Source organism: Nicotiana tomentosiformis, chromosome 11 (genome assembly GCF_000390325.3).
Source record: "Nicotiana tomentosiformis chromosome 11, ASM39032v3, whole genome shotgun sequence".
Lineage (NCBI taxonomy): Eukaryota > Viridiplantae > Streptophyta > Magnoliopsida > Solanales > Solanaceae > Nicotiana > Nicotiana tomentosiformis.
This window is the reverse complement of record NC_090822.1, coordinates 3,820,577-3,840,731: the sequence shown is the minus strand read 5'-3', so window position 1 is coordinate 3,840,731 and position 20,155 is coordinate 3,820,577. Positions and strand designations below refer to the sequence as shown.

General features: G+C 36.1%; 1 long non-coding RNA gene across 1 annotated transcript; it reads left to right on the top strand.

The window, feature by feature from the left end:
• Nucleotides 1–16,628: 16,628 nt before the first annotated feature.
• LOC104097271 (uncharacterized) lies at nt 16,629–19,607 on the top strand. The gene is made up of 3 exons (XR_011412290.1): nt 16,629–16,732; nt 16,940–17,066; nt 18,950–19,607. It is a non-coding gene; the product is annotated as an uncharacterized lncRNA (long non-coding RNA).
• Nucleotides 19,608–20,155: the final 548 nt, after the last annotated feature.

Sequence of the window (20,155 nt, the reverse complement as noted above, 5' to 3'; positions counted from 1 at the left end):
TCACGCACTATGGTATTAATATCCTCACAACCAGGCCCTCGGCCTCACTCAATCATATACCTCACTAGCCTCACCATCATCAATAATAAGGGAACAGAGCCCGCATCGAGTATCACCGTATATTAGCAAACAACAGAGACTAAGGTAAACAGGTACAATGATTTCTATGACTGAGTACAAATAATGTGAGCATGAATAAAGTCTAAGAATGATCTCTATCATGAAGGAAAACAAGTTCAACAACAATGAAACACATAACCACAGATAATAGTGATTAGGCCTCAGAGCCTCACTAGACAGACCAAGTCTCAATCCCTTATGGTGCACATCCACACGCCGGTCACCTAGTGTGGGTATCACTTCCAAACAATCACGTGATGTCAAATCTCCTGGTTTATACCCTCAAAGCCAGAGCTAAAACTATTACTTACCTCAATAAGATGAAACCAACGTTGAGCAAGCTAATCAATACTCAGGAAATTTCCACTCTGTGCGTATCCACCTCTGGGATCTACTATACTAAGCAACTTCAATCTACAATATCAACATCCATTGGGACCAATATTATTAATAAATCCCATAGGTTCATTGTATTCATAAATTTCATCGCCAAGATTACCATTCACCTTCTCTCTTATTTTCCCAAAAGTACTATTTATGCCATGAACTAGAGTTTTATAATCTAATCTTTCAACCATTAAAACATGTATAAAATGCTTCAGATACTTCTAACTACTCATAATAAATGAGTTTGAAGCATTGGAATTGCCTCTAGTAGATCAATCTTGAAAAATCACAACTTTGGTGATTTTCGTGTTCTTGAGGATTTGATGATGAAATCTTGTATTTGGATGTAAAAATGATGTTAGAACTCATGTATATTGAGTTATAATCAACCCAAAAAATCATTAACAACTTACCTTGGTTGATTGGACTTGACTTGAGCTTAAAATCGCCCCTTCACTTCAAGAACCCTAACCCCAAAATACACAAAATACCCTCTTTACCCGACCTTGTATTTTTAGGCCCAGATTTCTGGCTTTCGGATGCGGCCCTGGATACTTTGCATCGCCACTTCACTCCTCTTTGAAGGTCGGATGCGGACCTGGATGCTATGGCAGCACTTCACTGCCAGCCTCTCTTTCGGACGGGGCCTCGGATGCTTCACATCCGCAGGCTCCTCCGCCAGCCTTTGGTAATTTAGTCATAACTTCTTGTAGAAATGTCCAAATGACAAACGGTTTGAAGCGTTAAAAAATATACTCAAAGACCTTTAATGTGATAGGTCATCCACCACATAACTCCTTATATATATGTATATATACTCGTCCAAAGTTTGGTCTTGTGTGTACTCATTTGCAACTTTAGTCTATCATGAAATTCTCAACTTGACTTGCACTGAGGGCTCTCCCTAGACCCCACATCACTTTTAATATAACTCATACACTTATTTTCATATCTAATTGATATCTATTCCATTAATAGACCTCGTCTTCACACAAAATAATATAATTAGTGCACATCGACTTTCTTAATAGCGCTTAAATACTTCAAAATTTTCCGGGGTGTTACATATCCACAAGTATAACTTTCATTATCGGCACAGTGGCCACATATTACATCTTCAACCCACTTCTTTCACTTTTCAGCATTTTAATAGATTATCAACAACAAGGTATTTCAAATCAAGACTTTAGGTACACATATGAGAAATTAAGAGTCTTAAGCAGATCGATTTTTGCTCCCACGATTTGGCATCATAACTTTTATTTGAATCACGACTCTAAGCCATAACATTTTAATACACACATCATTCTTGGACACATTTCCGAAGGATAACATAATATGATAGGAGTAATTGGGACACATTTTGAATACATATATCTTTCGACACTATGCTTACTCTGGATAATTGAAATTATTAAGAACAACTCGGAACATGGGAATTAAGAACTTGACCCAACCATACTTGAAACTTACAGGAGCATTATAGAATTCGATTCGAAGAGAGTAGTTTAGCAAACATACCTCGTTTTGAGCTTTCCTTAAATTAATATAATGTTCCGAAAATCCTAGTAATCCCAATCTATTTTGAGACATAACAAAATTGAACACAAATTAGGAAGATATTCATGGTTTCAGCTCATTTGAGCATTTTATCAAACACTAAGTGTGCAAATTTGACTACAAGATTTCCTTCATTCCACAACCCAATCTTTACTTATTTGAGCTCAACAATCTTCCCACAAACCTTATTGGTACATGCATGTATAAATAATACTCCTACACCCAAGAATCATACTCCCAATCAACCATATTCTACCCAAATTCTAAATTGAAAACTAGTGTATGGAACCTTACCTCTTAGATGAAGAACTTATGAGGTTTCTTGTTGAATTTCAACGGTGAGTACAATTTTGATGAACAATTAGCTTAGGGATTTCTCCTCACTCTAGGTCTCTTCCACTCTCTAAAAATATCAGATATTCCATTCTAAAATTGTCCCTTACATCTATTTATCGAGATAGGGTCGGGTTATAAGGATAGAAAAATGGATCCTCTGAAATTCGGACCGGACTACAGACCAGGCTTTACGAACTCCGTAGCGAGCTATAGACCAGGCTTCGCGAGCTCTGTAGCACTGTCTAGCGCGCTACAGACCTGGCCTTGCGAGGGATATAATATGGTCTAATGCGCTACAGACCTGGCTTCGCGGGGGATATAGCACGGTCTAGAGCGCTACAGACCTGGCTTCGCAAGGTCGAAACAATTCAACTTCTCAACACACTATTCAACCCAAAAGTCCAAAAATACAATATATTAGCCTATCTGGTGTGTTTGTGATAAATGATTAAGTAGTTCAATTCTGTTATTAAATCATCATGTGTTAGGCTTACCTAGTCTTAGAGACTAGGTGTCATCACGACATCCTAATGTGGGAAATTGGGGTCGTGACAAATACTTCACTTCACAAAGTTGTTGACCCACTAAATTTATCCACTCGGTTTTTTTTTGTTACAGGCAGAGATGGGTTATTATCACTTTTTGCCGAGCCAAAAATTATTTATATTTGGTAGCCGAAATATTATATAAAATTTATATAATTTTTATATATAACATACAGTGTGTATATACATACAAAAAATATACATGTTTCAACTATTATTTTGAGAGCGGTTATACAATGTCATTTTCCCTAAAAGAACACAAAATCACATCAGCATTAGTTGAAGACTTCATAAACAATAATAAATTTAAAAAAAAGGTAGTCCGGTACACAAATTATTCCGTATTCACACAGGGTCCGAGGAACAGAGGCGGATCTAGAATTTCAAGATATTTGGTGCACTATTATGAAAAGGTGGATCTAGAATTTATATTAGACGGGTTTAATTTTAGTGTCTTACCATGAAGCCACTATAATTTTGAAATTATAAGTTCAAAATTATATTTTTGTTGAAGTTTTAGCGATTTTCACACACACACACACACACACACACACACATATATATATATATATATATATATATATATATATATATATATATACTATGTGCCAAAAACAAGATCGTTCGAAGAGAGATTTGAACGCCAATTTTACTTGTCGAGGTACATTCAGTAATTATTACACCATAGGAGTCTTTAAACATGGGTGTACGCGCATATATTCAAGTAATTTTAAAGAAGTATAACATTGTTATACATGGTTTAGGAAAATGAGTATGAGCTCATTTTCAATTAGCATTGTTTTCTACTACAGTCATCTGAGATTGTCATAATTACTACTACTAAGCGAAGTTATCTTAACAAAAGGAAATTTCTAATTTTTCTGCTTCATATCTCTTATTTAGTCTTATTTTTGGTTTTTTTATCTATCTGATGTGCTTCTGCTTCGCTTATGTTACTATCTTGTTGTTGTTATTATTTTTTTCATATTGTTTTATTATTTTATTTACTTTGTTTAGTTGTTGCGGCTATATATACCGAGTCAGAGGTCTATCGGAAACATACTCTCTTGAGATTTTCTCCCCACACAATCGTCTCGGGGCGTTTTTGGTGCGCCTCGCTCTAGAGTTTGTCCCGGGGCTCGCCCCGAAAATACCTTTTAAAATAGTGCTTCGAATTAATTGGATAGCAATGAGGTTATATAGTACTACTGAGTGTGCAATATGTCAAGTCATACTTCACTACTAAAAATCTGCTAAAAACCGACCAAATATTTCCGACCAACGTTGGTCGGTCAAAAAAAGCGACCAAAAACCGTCCAGCTTGGACCGAAACTGGAAAAAAAGTTACATTTTTTTAAATAAAATACCGACCAACGTCGGTCGGTAAATTAGTCAACGAATTGACCCAACTGGTCACACAAGAAAAGTTTGGATTACCGACCAACGTTGGTCGGTAATCTGGACCCAATTTTTTAAATTTTAATAATTATTTTATTATTTAAAATATTTTATAATATTTAAGAATTTATATTTAAAATTACCGACCAACGTTGGTCAGTTAATGCAGGGGAAGAATTTACCGACCAATTTTGGTCGGTAATTGTTATTTTTTGCACAATAACCGACCAAAGTTGGTCGGTTATTACGTCAACATTAGTCAAACTTTGGAATTACTTTTATATTTACTATCTAAATAATACAAATGTAATTCGTTAACACTTTTGTAATAAAAATAATGAATACACTAACATATATTATATATAACATGCTATATATGTATTTAAAGTAGTATAACGAAGCGTGTTATATATATATATATATATATATATACACACACACACACACACACACAAAAATATATACTATAACAAACTATATATATAGTTAAAGTATTACAGTGAAGTGTGTTTTTGTATGTGTGTGTGTGTGTATATATATAGGTATATCCATTTATATATAAGAACACGAAGCGCTAGAACCACATGGTCGGGTTCTTTTAGGGATAAACTTGGGAAGATACTAATTAGTATATATACTTTATCATCAAATATATCTATTTATAAATTGATTTATCGACTTATAATTTACTTAGATGTATCGATGAATATTAATCGATGATTCATCAAAACGTCTCGACCTATATATCGATTAATCTATGTCATGCATTATTAGTGATGAACGAATGAAAAAAGAAGTTATTAGCATCAATTACAATATAGTGTATGTGTGTGTGAGAGAAATTACTCACATACTTAATTATAACTTAGAAAATTTACTTAGATAGATGCTATTATAATTTATTAAAATTAAATAGTTAATATATTTATTTATAAAGATTATGCTTATAGTTTGTAATTATTTATAATAATTGTATAGTTAAATAAAATAAATGCTTGTAGTTTATAATATTTTTTTTATAGTTTATAATATTTTAAGGAAAAAAACACAAAAAAAAAGAATTTAATTTTTTTTTTTAAAAAAACAACCAAAGTTGGTCGGTTTTTGGTCAAACGGTCAACACTTAATGTACCGACCAAGTTTGGTCAGTAATTCTGAAATAAGAATTGAAAAACGGGGGAACCCCCATTTCTCTCTTATCTTCCCCTCTCCTTCTCTATTTGCCTCACTCAAAACCTTCCCCCCTCCTTCTCTATTTCCCTCACATAAATCCCATTTCCCACCCCGCATCGCCACCGCCCAGCTGTCGTCGTCGCCGCACCATCGCCGCTGCCATTGCCACTGCCGCTCCTCTCCTTCTCCATCTCCTAAAAATTCTAGGTTTGAATTACAACCCATTTATTTATTATTTCTAGGTTTTGTTCATTAGTTATGAATTAGTTTCAATTGATTAGTGTTTCAATTATTTGAACATTGCATTTTATTGGGGATTAAGGTTTAGGTCTTGTTTTAATTAGTTTTGTTAATTAGTTTTATTAACTAATTAGTTTTATTAATTAGTCAATTAGTTATTAATTAGTTTTAATTGATGAGTGTTTCAATTTTGAGTTTGTATTGTCTTGAATAGTTTAGTTAGAATTGAATTATTAACTTTGTTTTGTCTTGAATAGTTTAGTTAGAATCTAGGGTTTACGATTTGTTCTTGTGAATCGAACTTTTAGGGTATGGGTTGAATTTCTTTAGTTTAGTTAGTTTATGTTTAAACTCATAGGATATGAATTGATATTTTAGTTTTTAGGATTTGTTCTTCTGAATTGAACTTATAGGATATGAATTGAACTTTTAAGATATGAATTGGACCTTTTGGATATGAATTGAACTTTTAGGATATAAATTGGTGTAATTAGAAAAAAATAATTATCTTGAATTAATTAAATAATTAATTAAAAAATATATAATTAATTTATATTTGTAGAATAAGTTAATTTATTCTTGTGAATCAAAGTTTTAGGGTATGGGTTGAATTTCTTTAGTTTAGTTAGTTTATGTTTAAACTCGTAGGATATGAATTGAAATTTTAATTTTTAGGATTTGTTCTTGTGATGAACTTTTAAGATATGAATTGAACTTTTAATATATGAATTGGACCTTTTTGATATGAATTGAACTTTTAGGATATAAATTGGTGTAATTAGAAAAAAATAATTATCTTGAATTAACTAAAAAAGATATAATTAATTTATAATTGTAGAATAAATTAATTTATTCTTGTTTTATTTGTATAGATGGAACATCGTAGTTGGATGTACAATAGGAATTATCCTAATCGGCGGGGATTGCGGGAGGATTTTGTAGAAGGGGTTGATGACTTTATTAGACATGCAATGTCACTTCCACCATACCAAAGTGAAGGAGTAATTAGGTGCCCTTGTGTTAGGTGCGATTGTATGAAGTTTAAAAAACCGGAGGAAATTAAGCTTCATCTTTATAGGAAGGGGTTTATAGAGAATTACTTTGGGTGGACTAATCATGGAGAGATCGATGGTAGCCGTGGGATATTTCATAACATGGTTGTTGGTGAAAGTAGTAGGACGATGGAGAATACAAATCTAGATTCTAGAATTCAGGATATGGTTGCGGATGCTTTTGGGATGCACTTCGGGGGTGAACCTAATGAAAATATTGAACAAACTCCTAATGATGACGCAAAATATTTTTATGAACAGTTAGAGGAAGCTAGTCGTCCACTACGTGAAGGAAGTCTGCACTCTGAGCTGTCTGTTGCAGTTAGATTACTAAGTATCAAATCTTATTGGAATATTTCTCAAGCAGCCATGGACTCTTTCATTGACCTTATGAGTGAACTAGTTGACCCTAATATCAACTTACCTGGTGATTTCTATAAGGCAAAGAGATTGGTTTCTAAGTTAGGAGTTTCGTCAATGAGAAATGATTGTTGTGAAGATGGTTGCATGTTATATTATAAAGATGATACAACTTTAGACAGTTGTAAATTTTGCGAAAAGCCTCATTTCAAGAGGCTTTCCAGCGGGAATATGGTCGCTATCAAGGCGATGCATTATTTACCTCTTATACCTAGGTTAAAGAGGTTATATGCGTCGATAATTTCTGCTCCTCATATGAGATGGCACTTTGAAAATAGAATACCACCTGGTGTTATGTATCATCCTTCAGATGGAGAAGCTTGGAAGCACTTTGATAGGACATATCCAGATTTTGCTAGTGAACCAAGGAACATTCGGTTAGGTCTGTGTGCGGATGGCTTCACGCCTTTTTCTATATCTGCGACACCATATTCATGTTGGCATGTCTTTCTTACACCTTATAATCTACCACCTGAGTTGTGTATGACTAGTCCATATATATTCTTAAATTGTATTATCCCCGGTCCACGTAATCCGAAAAGTTTGATTGATGTATATTTGCAACCTTTGATTGATGAGCTAAAACAATTGTGGTATGATGGTGTTGAAACATATGACATATCAACCAAGCAGAATTTTAATTTGCGTGCTTATTTAATGTGGACTATTAACAATTTTCCTACGTATAGAATGTTGTCTGGGTGGATGACTGCTGGGAAGCTAGCTTGTCCTTACTGCATGGAAAATAAGCTTTCACTTTGAAACATGGCCGAAAGCAACCATGATTTGATTGTCACCGTCAATTCTTGCCTGATGATCATAAATTTAGAAGGATGAAAAATTAAGCATGTAGGTAGGGTTGAAGTCGAGAATGTGTTAGATGTTGCATATCAAAACGATATCTCCAATGTTCACCAAATAGCGGACGATCAGTTAGAAAATGATTTGGAACATCCTAAACGCATATTGGAAGAAGTTGATATAAATGAATTAACAATTATAGAAAATGAGGACAAAGAATCAACTGATGAAGCTCAAACAAGTGAGGACGAAAACTTCTCGGACGAGGAACAATACGTCGATGAGGATTAAAAAGTTGGTTTTTTAAAGCACTCTCGTTCTATAGCTAGTTTCTTATATGTTTCAATATAAATGTGTATTATATTATGCAGATGGCAGGAAAGGGTCAAGGTAACAATGACCCTACTAGTTCTCGGAGTCGAGAAAACGGTAGGAAGGGAAAGAGGAGGGTAGAAAATAATAGTCCCTCTTGTCCACCCTTTTCAGAGATGCCTATGTCTTATCCTCCACCACACGGCTATACTGATCTGCCACAGCATCACGAACCGTATACCTTCATTCAGACACCAGGTCTTCCATCACAGGGCCATAGGACTATACGTCCGACATACAGTCCAGTTGCCTCACAACCATCTGCATCGCAGCCATCTACATCACATCCACATGAATCACATCCCTACATATCACAGCCACATGGATCGCATCCATCCATGTCACAGCCACTCGGGTCACAGCCATCGGTATCACATCCACTTGGGTCGCATCCAGCTATGTCGCAGTCACAGGGATCGCAACCATCTTCATCATCGACTCCATCTATTGCAGGCCTTCGCCTGCGAGGAAATAGCTCTGACCCACCTACACCGTCTTCACATGCCTGTGATACACATGCTTTGGATGGTGATGACGAGGTAGTGCATTATGATCGATATGGCAGGATCATCATAGTCCTTGAGGGTGATGGGTAAGTGTTATTCATTATTTTTGCGTCTATTGATTTGTAATATTTTTACTAAGATATTAATGTGTTTTTATTGTTAAATTGAAGGTTCAGGACAGGTAATAAGACTACGAAGATAATCACCAATACCATCAGAAAGCATTATGATGGCCCTTATGCGACTTGGACTGATTGCCCATTCTCACTGAAGGAGCAAATTTTCAATCAATTTAAGGTGTAAATGTTCTTTTAAACAGTTTAATAATTTATATTTATGATGTTTCCATCTAATATTTAACTTTTGAAATACAGAGCAAGTGTGTATGGGAAGACCGCTATAGCGCGAAAGTGGCTGCAAATTTTCATCATAAAGCTCGCAAGAGATTAGCGGATGCTTTCTCGGATGCTAGAAAGAAGAACAAGAGGCCTAGCTGGTTACTTAAGAATTTATGGAATGATTTGCAAAGGAAATGTCTTACCGCAGAGTTCTTAGAGAGGAGCGAAATAAGAAAGAAAGCGCGCGCATCCGAGAAGGGAGGCTCCTTGCACACTGGAGGTGCGATCAGCCTAGGGACAATAAAAAGAAGATTGGTACGTAATTGCTTAAATTATTTTACTTTTCTAAATATATCTATTCTGTTTATTAACTAAATTAATTTGTTTTCATAAAAATAAGTATGGGCATCCAATGAGTCATGATGAGCTATTCAAGGAGACACATATTGTGAAGAAGAAGAAAGAGGGGGATCAAGATAGGTGTGTCGAGGACCGGGCCTCGAGTGCATATGTAAGCTTTCATTTTTCTTTAAGTATTATAATTTACTTTTATAAAAAAATTGAAATACTGATTTAATTTAAAAGTAATCTAGCTGGTGAATCGGGTGAGCCAACCAAACCTTCGGACGACGATGCTGAAAGAATATGATTGTAGTTTGTTGGCGGTCCAAAATGGGGAAGGTATACGGGTTTCCTACTAAAAACTTCCATCGCTATAAGTGTGGAATGCAAGGAATAGGGAATTTCTCGCAAGGCGAGCAACTTAATAGGGAGAGCCTCTCCGCTATGAGGAGACAGTGACAAAGCTCACATCCGAGCTAGAAGCGGCCAAGAAAAGAGAAAGGTATCATTAGTTTAAGATTCGGAATTCGAATATCCCGATGTGTCTTCCAAGACTCGGTATGGTCACTACGAGTTCCGTGTGATGTCTTTTGAGGTGACCAACGCCCCAACAACATTTATGCACCTGATAAATAGTGTATTTTATCCAAATCTTGATTCATTCATCATTGTGTTTATTGAAGACATCTTAGTGTACTCCCGCAGTTAGGAGGATCATGAGCAGCCCTTGAGGATCGTGCTCCAAACCTTGATAAAGAAGAAGTTGTATGCAAAATTTTCAAAGTGTGAATTCTATCTTGATTCAGCGGCATTTTTAGGTCAAGTGGTGTCGAGTGAGTGCATCAAAGTATATTCGAACAAGATTGAAGCAGTTTAGAGTTGGCTCAGACCATCTTCAGCGACTTCGATTCGTAGTTTCCTTAGGATGGCTGGTTATTACCGCCGTTTCATGGAGGGTTTCTCATCCATTGCTGCATTTATGACCAGATTGACCTAGAGGGTGCTTCTTTCAGATACTCTGAGGAGTTTAAGGAGAGCATTCAAATCTCAAGATTGCTTTCACTATAGCCCAGTGTTAGTATTGCCTACGGGTTCTTACACTTTGTGATATGATGCACCTTGAGTTAACCTTGGCGTGGTGTTGATGCAAGATGGTAGGGTGATTGCCAACGAGTCTCGACATTTGAAAGTCCGTGATAAGAATTATCTGGTCCACGACTTTGAATTGGCAGTTATTGTTCATGCCTTGAATATTTGGCAGCACTATCTGTATGGTGTCCCTTGTGAGGTCTATACCGACCACCAGAGTCTACAGCATTTGTTTATACAGAAAGATCTTAATTTGCGGCAGCGGAGATGGTTAGAGTTGCTTAAAGACTATGATATAACTATTCTATATCATCTGGGGAAAGCCAATGTGGTAGCCGATGCCTTGAGTCAAAAGGCAGAGAGCTTGGGCAGTTTAGCATATATATCGGCAGCGGATAGTCCATTAGCATTTGATATTCAGGCATTGGACAACCAGTTTGTTAGATTGGATGTTTCGGAGCCTAGTTGAGTTCTTGGTTGTGTGGTTTCCCGATCTTCTTTATATCATCGTATTAGAGAGCTTCAGGGGGACGATCCCCATTTGCTTGTCCATAAGGACACAGTACTGCACGGCGATGCCAAGGAGATTTCTATCCGATATGACGATGTATTACGGAAGCAAGACATGTTATCTTTGTCCAATATGGATGGGTTACGTGAGTTAATCCTTTAGGAGGCTCACAGTTCGCGGTACTTCATTCATCTGGGTTCCTCTAAGATGTATCAGGATTTGAGGCAGCACTATTGGTGGAGGTAAATGAAGAAAGGCATAGTGGAGTATGTAGCTTGGTGCCTAAATTATCAGCAGGTTAATTCTGAATATCAGAGGCCGGGCGGTTTGGTTCGAAGACTTGAAATTCCCGAGTGGAAATGCAAGTATGCTACCATAGACTTCGTTGTTGGGCTCCCACTGACTAAGAAGCAATTTGATGCAGTATGGCTGATTATGGATATATTGACCAAGTCGGCACATTTCATTCAGGTGGTGACTACCTATTCTTCAAAGAAGCTGGCTCAGATCTATATATGTGCGATTGTCCGACTTCATGGCGTGCCGGTATCCATTATCTATGACCGGGGCACATGATTTACATCTTACTTCTGGAGGGCCATACAACGTAAGTTAGGCATACGGGTTGAGTTAAGTATAACATTCCATACCCATATGGACATACAGTCCAAGCGGACCATTTAAGATATTAGAGGATATGCTTCGTGCATGTGTTATAGATTTCGGGGGTTCTTGGGATCAGTTCTTGTCGTTTGCGATGTTTGCATACAACAATAGCTACCAATCGAGTATTTAGATGGCTCCTTATGGAGCCCTATATGGGAGATGGTGTTGTTACCCTGTTGGTTGGTTTGAGCCGGGAGAGGGTAAGTTATTAGACACGGATTTGGTTCGAGATACCTTCGAGAAGGTCAATTTGATCCAGGATCCGCCTCGTATAGCCCAATCTAGATAGGAGAGTTATGTAGATTGGAAGGTTCGTGATGTTGCATTCATGGTTGGAGAACGAGTCTTTCTCTGTATTTCACCCATGAAGGGTGTGATGAGGTTCGCGAAAAATGGTAAGTTGAACCCTAGGTATATCAGCCCTTTTGATATCCTTGAGAGAATGGGAGATGTGGCTTACAAGCTTAAATTGCCACCTAGTCTATTTGCAGTTTATCCGGTGTTCCATAGAGGTAGGCATAAAATCTGAAAATCTGAATTCCGAATCGAATCGAATGGAATTAGATTGGTATTTTGATATCGGTTTTTTCGGTATTTCGGTATACTTCGGTAAATAAATTGCGATATTTAGGTATTTCGGTACGATATTCAGTATTGTATTTTTGATATTTCAGTATACTAAAATACCGAAATATTTAAGTCCAAGCCCAACTTTATTTCTATTTTACAGCCTAATTAACCTAATCCCAGCACCCCAAGCCCCATAATTCCTTAATCCCTTAGCGCGCATACCGGCCTCTTTAGGCGTAGAGACAACAGACTTACATGCACCAGCAAATGATCAGTTTACTCTATGTAATTACTCTATGTAATTATCAAGATTCTCTTTTCTAAGTTTGCTTTTGAGTGGTTGAATTCTCATTAGAAGTAAGAAGAGACGTTAGGCAATAGGCATAGCATAATCTTGGGAGATTTGAAAGACCTTGGTATGATACCAAAATCGTGCCAAAACCGTACCGAACCAAATAAGTAAATACTGACCCGTATCGAACTACTTTGGTATGGTATTTGGTATACACAATTAATAAATCGAAAATCGAAGTACCGAACTGTAGTTATTAAATACAGTACCGAAGTACCGAATGCCCACCCCTAGTGTTCCATATTTCCATGCTCCAGAAGTATCACGGTGATCCGTACCATATTTTAGATTTTAGCTTGGACCAATTGGACAAAGATTTATCTTATGTTGAGGAGTCGGTGCCCATCTTGGACATGCTAGTCCGAAAGTTGAAGTCAAAGAACATTGTTTCAGTGAAGGTTCAATGGATGGGTCAACCAGTCGAGGAAGTGACTTGGGAGATCGAGCATGATATATGTAGTCGTTATCCTCATCTTTTCATCACTTCAGGTATATCTATATACTCGTTCTAGGACAAACATTTATTTGAAGAGGGCAAGGATGTAACGACCTGACCGATCGTTTTGATTATTTTAGCCATGTTCCCTTATTTATTGCCTCTTCTATATTATATTGTTGTTATGTGACTTTCCGGGGTGGTTGGTTTGGTTTCAGTTGAGGTTTAGAGTGAAATGGGACACTTAGTCCCAAAGTTTAAAGCTTAAGTTGAAAGAGTTGACCGGAGTTTGATATTTGTGTAGATGACTCCAGAATGGAGTTTTGATGATTTCGATAGTTTCGTATGGTGAATTTGTACTTAGACATATATTCGGATATTGATTCGGAGGTCCGTAGGTCGTTTTTGCTAGAATTGGCGAAAGCTAGAAAGTTGAAGGCTTGGAAGATTGAGAAGTTTGACCGAGAGTTGACCTTATTTATATCGGGGTCAGATTCCAATTTCAGAAGTTAAATAGGTATGTTGTCCAATAAGAGTTGGTTGGGTATGAATCGGCGTTATTTCTGAAATTTGGATGCTCATGGTTTCAATAGGTTTGAATTGAGTTACGATTCATATAATCGATGTTGTTTGATATGATTTTAGGCCTCGAGTAGGTTCGTTATGTGTTTTGGAACTTGATGGTATGTTCGGACGGGGTCCCAGGGGGTGAATCAGATTGAAATTGGGTTCATTTTTGGACTTAGTTGATTGCTGAAGACTTATGATGTTTTGGTGTCATCGCACCTTCGGTGGGAGTGACCGCAGGTGCATACATGCAAGTGGGTGTGGGCTATAGCAAAAGCGGATTTGAGTTGGGCTGGGGAGGACCGCAGGTGTGGTCAAGCTTGCGCATAAGTGGACTCGTAGAAGCGAGCCATGGTCCGTAGAAGCGGAACAGCAGAAGTGGTTTTATTGACATAAAAGCGGAAGGTCCTGGCTTAAGTAAAAGTCGCATCTGCGATGGAATTTCCGCAGATATGGCTATTGGTCCGCATAAGCGGAACCACTGGGAAGAAAAATGGCAGATAGAGTGTTTGTTCCCATCTATTATCTTTTGGGTTAGAGACCTTGGTTTTGGGCGATTTTGGAAGAGATTTTCAAGGAGTTGATTGGGGTAAGTGATTTTGACTCGGATAATATTATTATACATGAATCCATCATTGTCTTTACCATTTATTTAGTGTTTTGATTAGAAAACAATTTAGGAAAATTTTTGAAAATTTAGAAGCTATATTTTGAGGATTTGAAGGTCGATTTGTGGTCTGAATTTAATAATTTTAGTATGGCTGGACTCTTTATTGAATGGGTGTTGGGATTTTATAAGTTTGGTCAGGTATCGAGACGCGAGCCCGTGGTTGACTTTTTGATTTTCTTTAAAGATTGCAACTTTATTATTCGGAATAATTTCCTATGATTTGTATTTATGGTATAAAGTTAATTTTGGTAGATTTGAGTCGTTCGGAGTTGGATATTTGTGGAAAAGGCTTACTAGTGGATTGAGTTAGCGTGTTTGAGGTAAGTATCTTGCCCAACTTTGTGTGGGAGAATTACCCTTTAGGATTGGAGTTTTTTTGTGTTAATTATGGTATGTGAAAGCCGTGTACGCAACGTGACAAGTGCGTAGACGGCCTATATGTGGTAATTGACCGACTTAGGCTATTTAGATTCTTTTCATGCCTTTAATCGTATTGTCATAACATGTTATATCTTTCATTGTTAATTTATCCTTACAATCTTTATTTGACATTGTTAAATACTTGTCCCATCTTTTACTTAATAATTGCTCTTATATGCTTAGTTGAAGTTATTGTTTCCTTATTGCCTTGTTTATTATTTAACTGTTGAGCTACCTTAGTCGAAGTTGTTATTTCTTGGAATATCTTCATGTTGAGCGTTGGTATTGAAGTTGTAAAATCCGTTATCACATTGAAGCAAAGTTTTTAACTGTTGAAATACCATTCTTGTTGAGCTATTAAATTTCAGTTTGCTATTATTGAGACTCTTGTAGACATTGTGGTTCAGTCTTGGGCTCTTTATTGTTGAAGCATTAATATTGTGGATTCTTTTGGCGAGTTGTCGCATTTAGGAACTTGTGGTGCGAGCCGTGATATATTGTGATATTGATACGCATGCGGTGGTATAAAGATAGGGGTTGATACGTATGTGGTGAGATAAGGTGGGCTTGATACGTGTGTTGCTAGTAGGAAAACTACTTGAAGCCACGCGGTATGATAAGATGGTCTAAAATGCGTGTAGCCTCTTTCGAAAAAAATAATTTTTAAAACTAAATGTAATGTTCCCATGGTGATATAAGGAAAGATCGTGATTGTGATTGTGATTGTAAAATGGGACTACGAGGCGGTACCTCAGTTGTGATTCTTGTTGTTATCTCTCATTTATTTTACTTGTATTTGTCCACATTATTTCCTTGATGTTCTTATTATGTGTTCCTTCCTTGTCGCATCTACTTGTTTAAGTTTAGTTGAAGTCTATCGTGTTGTATTTCCTTATTGCCTCATTTTCCCTCGCATCCTTAGACTGTATTATACTTGTTCAATTTCTTATTCTTATCCTAGTAGGCGTCTTGACCTGACCTCGTCACTACTCTACCGAGGTTAGGCTTGATACTTACTAGGTACCATTGTGTTATAATCATACTAAGCTTTGGCACATCGTTTTATGCAAATGCAGGTATCTCATACCAGGCTAAGCACTAGTGAGTAGATCTTCAAGATCGGAGACTTCAAGGTATACCTGTCGACGTTCGCAGGCCTCGGAGTCACCCTTTGTCCTTGTTTTCTATTGCATACTTGATGTTTTATACTCCAATAACACACAAGATGGGGTGATTTATGTGGTGTACAGTTTATAGAAGGCCTGATTCTTCTATGTATTCTTTATACTACTATTGCGGAATAATAAATGCAAAAAGTAAAGAACGCAAGTAGTTTTACGTGGAAAACATCTGGCTCAAAAGGTGAAAGAAACATAGCATTTTCCCACGAAAATTTCCCACGGAAAAATTGTCAGTTGCAATTCCCACTGAATTGCAATGGGAAAATTAAAATTTCCGTTCCTAAGAAAATAAATAACATTTCCCATTGACTATCCGTGGAAAAGTTTTGGCGCAAAAATGCACGTATTTTTGTTCCCTCTAATTCAGTGGGAAAATTTATTAAAAAATAATTATGTAAAAAAAAAATCCCAGAGAAGACAGTGAGAACTTAAATAATAAATAAAAAAAATATTCCCACTGACTTAGTGTGTACGAAACTTTTTGAATTTTTAATTTTGTTTTTATAATTAGGAAAAAAAAATTCCCACGGAACTTTCCCACGATAGTAGTGGGAAACATGTTATTGTTAAGTTTTATTAGTTTTCTCTTAGTCTATTCATTCACATAAGGTTTTAGTATTGTTTTCCCCCTCTGTCGTCTCTCTCACTCCACGCACAGAGAGTTTTCACTCGATTCCCAGGTACGTCGACCCCTTTCTCTCTCTCCCTCTCACTCACTCACCCGATCGATCTCCTTTTTTCGTTTTTGATTTCCCCCAAAAAATTTCGAATTTTAGGGATCTTATTTTGTTTCAAACCCTATGTTTAAATATTTAATGTTGTTCTCTTGATTGTATACTGTTTCAAACCTCGATATATACTTTACTGAACTTTACTTATTATAACAGAAGACATCAACCCACCTAGAAGGGGCTTACAATCTTTAGGATCGAGCATTGATGTAAACGCCAGTCAGGGCAAATTTTTCGACCATCATTTAGAGTGATATACTTCATATCTCCTATCTACAAATAGGTGAGTAAGTTCTCAGTTAACATGTTATAACCTGAGTAGTTGTTGATATATTTAGCTTGACATATAATATTGTTGAAAAAGTATGCTATACTGTAAGTCTTTTCTTTTTTATTTATGAAATAGCTCTGTTGTTATGTTAGAGTATGCGGGGTTTTGAGATTTGTGTCTTGTGTGTGTGTAAATTAAGTGATGGGTGATTTGGCATTGTAGATTAAGTTGATTGTTTGTGAAAAAGCTGATTTTTTAAATGTAAATTGTGAATTTTTGTTTGGTTTTCTTTAGTTAGATCAGATGCACTCTCAGTAAATCATACTTTCTAAATAGAGAACTATCAAGATTATAGCTGGTTATATAAATTGGAGGAGGGCAGATGTAAATCATTTATATTAAAGGAAGCAAATGATAAAACTGCCTCTTAGATGCCCAGTTGAGGTCATTGGAATAATTGAATGCAAATGCATACTAATGATTCGTGTTAACTTTGTAAACTAGTAATATATCCATAATTTTCCAAACACAAAGTATGATTTTCCAAGAAAATCAGACCATGCAGTTTCCTTTGTAGTATAGAAATGGAAAGAGTACCTTTTCTATTTGGATCTGCTCCAAAGTCGAGAAGTAGAAGAATACATTCAGCATTTCCGTTTGAAGCTGTTATATGCTGTATCATATAGGTCAAGTGTAAACTGTATAATATGCATAATGATTTTCAACCTCCAAACATAAATATTATTTAGGTCAAGTGTTTAATGAGAAATAGAGAGGAGTCATACCAATGCTGTACGTCTGTTGCTATCAGATTCATTAGGATAGGTACCCCTTTTATGCAATTGGCGCAACAAAAGATCATCTCCTCTGTTTGCTGCAAAACAAGATCATCTCCTCTGTTCACATTTGGTGTCCAACCATGAACATCTGGTTTATCAATGTTTGATGAACTGTTATACAATAACTAATAGTGAGTGGAAACTTTCAGAGGAGCAATTTTTTCACTCACCTAATTTTTTCTGTACAAAATAGTAGGAACAAGGAGCATATAAGCCGGCGTATTGGTGTTATATACTTGATAATAGCTTAAAATCTTGTTATACAAGAACTTTATTTGATAAAAAAGATCTAGTAATAGAAAAACGAATAATATGCAAGTATGATAATGCCTAGTAATGTATTTAATTTATAATCAAATTAGATTGCAGCATTCTTCGCCTTATGTTTTTAGCTGAATTCCCATCGATAATAGTAGTACCATTTTCTGTTTATCAGCGTAGTATCCTTGTCCTTCCCCTTAGTTACTTCAACTTGAAGTGAATTGTTGAAATTTTAATAGTGACCTTAAACTGTACTAAACAAATATTCATGCTTTCTATGGTTGATCAACTTATGCCGAATATTCAAGCTGGCTATCGACGTCATGCTTTCTCTTATTAAAGTGGAACTTTTGTTAATTAACTCACAAAAGCACACATACAAGGTGTTTGATGAATTGATTAAAAGAGTTAATATGAACTTAATTGGAGCGAGTGAGTACTTATTAGCTTAGGTAATGGAACTGCATTTAAGTAAGATCAATTTCAACCTATCACTTCATTTTGCTTCAGTTTATTAATGGAACAGCATTTACAGTCCTTTGTATAAGATTTTGGATCTGATGGAATGAGTGTATTATTGTACTTTGATGGAATGATTGTATTATGAGGGAAAAGAAAAATACATGGGAAAACAAAAGACAAAAGTTGTTCGGTGCATTAAATGTTGCTTACTTATTTAAATACAGCATAACACTTTTTCTCATGTTTACTTTAAAGTTTGAGAAATAAAGATACTTACTTGTATAATTCTCTTTAATAAGATTTACTTTTATAATAATTGTAATATTTTTACAGAATAATTTCAAACAAATCTTGGAGGAGTTCATTCAGAGTCAGCCGATTGATGATCAAGATAGGCCAATCCAACCAACCCAAGAGGAGCTCATGGACATGTGGATTAAGGCAACTGGTGGCGTGCATAAGGGGAGAGTCTACGGCCTTGGATCAGAGTTTAGTCTCAATCATCGTACTTCTGGATTGTGTGATTCTTATTATTCCTCACATTGCTCGTTTGATGTGGATGAGTTTGAGCAATTGAATAGGAAGGTGGCGAATATTACTGAGTTGTATATGCAAGAAAGGGCGGCAAGGGAGGAAGAGAAAAGGCAAAGGGAGGAAGAAATGAGGCGAAAGGACGAGGCATTAAGACTTGTCACTAGTAATGTTGAAAGCCTCAAGTCTCAGATAAACTCTCTCTTAGCATCTGGTGCATTTCCTCTGCATGGTTCTCCGGTAGCATCTGATGATAACTAAGGAGTAGTTTCTTATATTAATTTGTCTTGGATGATACTTTGGATGTCGAATATTGAATGTTGGATGTTTTGAGTTTTTGTTCTACTTAGTTTAGTTGGATATTGTTTATGAAATGAATTGAACTAGATGTTGTTTATGAAATGAATTACATTGAATGTTGAATTTCGTATTTGAATGCTTATTTGTATTTAGTCTTGTATTGTTGGTTGTACATTCAGTTTGGTATTTGAATGCTTAATTGTACTTAGTCTTGTATTATTGGTTGTACATTCAGTTTGGCAGGTGGTATAGTTCTAAAAACAAAATTAATCATAAAATATTTTTCAGATTTCCTACGGATTTCCCACCGATGTTGTGGGAAGTTTTGTTCTTTTTTCCTAGAATTTCAATACTTCCCACTGATTCTTGTGGGAATGTTCATATATTTATTTATTAATTTTAATATTTCCCACGGAGATGGTGGAAAATTTAAGAAAATTAAATTATTATATATTTTTACTTTTTCCAGTATTGTCGTGGGAAATTCTACTATGTGATCCCACCAAGTTCACGTGAAATGCTTCCTGGAAAATTCGCTGGGAATTACCCACGACGGTCCTGGGAAACTATTTTCCCACTGAGCGTCTCCCTTGGTAATGTCGTGGGAATATTTAAATTTTACACGGATTTCCCACCGAATTGTCCGTGGGAAAAGACTTTGTTTCTAGTAGTGTACTACCCAATAGGCTTTTTCTCAATACTTCACTA